Genomic DNA, 2,449 nt, shown 5'->3' on the forward strand with positions numbered 1-2,449 from the left:
ATCTTTTTTTAAATGCTCTAAGGATAATTAGATCATCCTCTCCACCGTGATCGTCGTTCCTTATAACGTGTGTGACCATCTCTCTTTATCCTATGTGAGCTCTCACCTACATTACTGTGTCGCAATGTGCAAAAACAAAGCTTTGTTGGATATATATATATAAGGTCATCTGTCATATATGAGATCATCCGTCACGCTCCTCTCATATAGATTACTTCATCCAGCTTTTAACCATTTACACAGCCGTTACTTACTTCATTATATCCCCGTCGTGGCTTGTTCCCACCATTGATTTGGTGTGCTACATGTGAGTGCCAAGCTTTGGTTTATTTCAACTAGGCCCTTATTATCTTCTTCTTTTTCTAATGCTCTAAGGATAACTAGATCATCCTCTCACCTTGATTGCCGTTCCTTCTTATAATGTGTGTGACAATCTCTCTTTATCCTATGTGAGCTCTAACCTACATTAATGTGTCGCAATGTGCAAAAAGAAAATGTATTTAGCGTACATCTTAAGTTTTTTTTTAATATCTATAAATTCTATATTTGAGGGCTTCATTATTTAGCATATTCCACCCACGATGAAAACATAATCCTCCACTCATTCTTCACCTACATCCAAAATAATATTAGTCAGTGCACACAACTGATAAAACATACTAATCCTAACCATATCAGAGCACACATCTTGATTAAACACATTAATCTAGTAAATGATATAAATATAAGGTGCATCCAAATAAAATATCTCGAAATAAACTAATGGGTGTTCCCATAGAGGTTATGATTAACATTCCCTCTTGCTCGGGTTTGTTCCAATTGACCTTAATTGTGTGGCTGGTAAGAGTGGATGAGATTTTGGTAAGACCATAAAAACTTTTATGGCATCCATTTGATGTCCTCGAGGGGGTCACTCATAAATATGTAAGCGTAGCACGTGGGTTTAGCAAAAGGGGTTTTTAAAACTCTTTATTTACTCATTTACTCAATATTGGTTCCGTGCTACATGTGAGTGCAAAGCTTTGGTTTATGTCATCTTTTTTTAAATGCTCTAAGGATAACTAGATCATCCTCTCCACCGTGATCATCGTTCCTTATAACGTTGTGGGATGAAAAAGTAGAACACTGGATATGCCTCTATACTCACTCTACCCACACACTCTTTGAATCACACACACACATAAATCCACAAATGGGGGCATGAAATCCTTTAATAGCTCTACAATTCTTGCAATACATTACCCAAATGGAATTAATAGATCATGTACAATGGTTTCTTTACACTAGAAGAGCCAGAGGCGGAGTGCACACTCACACAAATTCAAAGGACCTATTAATAGCAAGAAAAGGAGTCATTTTTGGACATAAAGGACTGCACCATTGCGTTGAGAACGGCCGAAAACCCTGCACTACACTATCGGAGCGCTCAAATACGACCTCGGATGAGCGAAGCAATTTAAGCTCCAAAAATGACCACTTTGCTGTAGCGACTTCCTCTCCTCGAAAGACCAGCAACTCTCCTCCCTTTTCCTGCAGCATTCACACTCTTTTAAGTGTCCAAACTCCCCTTTTTATCCTTGGGCACCCTTGGGCTTTCGTTTAATCCAAAACGGACGCCCGATGAGCCAAAAACCATCCGCATCATGTCGGTAGTCTTTTTGTGTCATCCCGCACGCCTGTCAATCGTCTTTTTTTGCATTATTTCTCCACTTTTATCATTAGTAGACCTGCAACCGCATGACATGGGCTCCACCCTCTAACTTCATGATGACGACCTTTCCGCATAACGTGTCGCAAAAAACCAAACTAGCTGTGGCTTAAGTGATCACGTGTGCGAGATTTGACTCTTCTGACCCCGTGACACCATCCATGCGCACATGCTGACCTCACCCACTGAATCCGCCAAAAGCTTCTTGAAGACGCTAAACACGCCAATCACCCCACTTTATTTCATCAAAAGAACTTGAATACTATTAATAATAAAAAACCATGATTATGCCTATGCTCGCCCGCCTATACACCTATGGGCCCCACGTAGTTGTCCGGCCAAAGGAAATGGGCAAACATTTATTTAAGAACCCATGCATGCGTATGTACATATGCTGAAAAAACCTCATCAAAAAAGTGCCTGACATAGTTTGCCCACCCCCTAGCCTGCTAGATCATTCATGATCTAGCAAGAAATAGAGATGCCAGACTTCTTGCATCCAATGTTGCAACATCCTTCAAAAACTCTGTGTCATTGCCAGACTCCTCATTCTTCTGCACCATCATCAACCTTGCATGATAAATCTTCAGCAGTAAACCGTTCACCCTTGAGGCATGTGGCGTACCATCCAAATCAGCCAATTGGTATGTGCTGTTTCCAAAACAGTCCATGAATTTGAAGGGACCTCCCCATTTGATCTGAAACTTCTTCGGGAAGGTTTTGTCAAGCTTACTATTATAG

Source organism: Cibotium barometz, chromosome 4 (genome assembly GCF_041138505.1).
Source record: "Cibotium barometz isolate CiBa-2024 chromosome 4, ASM4113850v1, whole genome shotgun sequence".
Classification (NCBI taxonomy): Eukaryota; Viridiplantae; Streptophyta; class Polypodiopsida; order Cyatheales; family Cibotiaceae; genus Cibotium; species Cibotium barometz.